Consider the following 1,212-nt stretch of genomic DNA (forward strand, 5'->3'; position numbering starts at 1 on the left):
TGACCTGGCTGGAGATACCGATAAGCACCACTTAGGCTCTTTGATCATAAGACAGTCTCCAGACTGAACATTCAGCTTTTATAATATACACATGCACACAAGCATGCACACACACACACACACACACAATCTTTGATGGTCTCAACAGTTGCAGAGAGACATTTCTCATTCATAATCTGGTTGTTTCTTATCTCTGTCTGGAGAGCCCTGTTGTATTATTACGGTAGTGTACTGAACATTCCTCTAGGAGCTTGTGGTAGGGTGATTCATCTCCACTGTGTTTGTTTAACAGATGGATCAGGGGCCTCTCCACTCCCCCGCTCCTCCTTTCAGCACTCTCTAACACAGGAGAGGAAGGGTTAAGGAGGTACGGACCTTCAAAGGAGCTGTGTGCTTAACCCCGACCCCAGAGAGAGAAAGAGAGAGAGGGAGAAAGAGGGAGAGAGACATAGAGAGTAAGAGTGTGTTTACATTTTGGCTGTGGCAAAGTCTTGCTGGGGAAAGTCAAGCTGACATGCACACACGTATGTACACGTTTCTCTCCCATGAACTGTGTGTGTCTGAGTGTCTTTGTGTGTGCTGTAACGGTCTCATCCTTTCTATGAGCTGTGGGCAGGTGTGAGGAGTCCTTAACCCCACTGAGGAGCAGAAACACGACACCTTAACGAGAATCACTTCAGGAGGCAAGAGAGAGGGACAAGAGAGTGAGATGGAGGACCACCAACAGTCCTCATGGTGATGCCCGCTCCTGCCCAGTCATCCCCATTCCTCTCTGGGCAGCAGGTCATCTGTGTGAGGGGGTACAGCTGGAGGAGACTGGAGAGGCCAAACAAACTGTCAGATAAGAGAAAACACACACACACAGCTGCACTCGAACTAGACTACTCTGTTTAACTTCCTTTATCAACACAGCTCAGCTCAATGTTCTTTAACCTGCACTGTAGGAGTTACTCCCTACTCAGCCTTAGTGTGTGTGTGTGTGTGTGTGTGTGTGTGTGTGTGTGTGTGTGTGTGTGTGTGTGTGTGTGTGTGTGTGTGTGTGTGTGTGTGTGTGTGTGTGTGTGTGTGTGTGTGTGTGTGTGTGATGTATGCCTCTTCAGAAGGAACATAAACATGTCAACAGATTGAGTCATTTGATGTATTCTTGTCATCTTCAAATGTATTTAAGTTCTGTAAATACATTTGTATATATACACACACATCAGAACAGAA

This window comes from Oncorhynchus kisutch, linkage group LG3 (assembly GCF_002021735.2).
Source record: "Oncorhynchus kisutch isolate 150728-3 linkage group LG3, Okis_V2, whole genome shotgun sequence".
In the NCBI taxonomy this organism is placed as follows: Eukaryota; Metazoa; Chordata; class Actinopteri; order Salmoniformes; family Salmonidae; genus Oncorhynchus; species Oncorhynchus kisutch.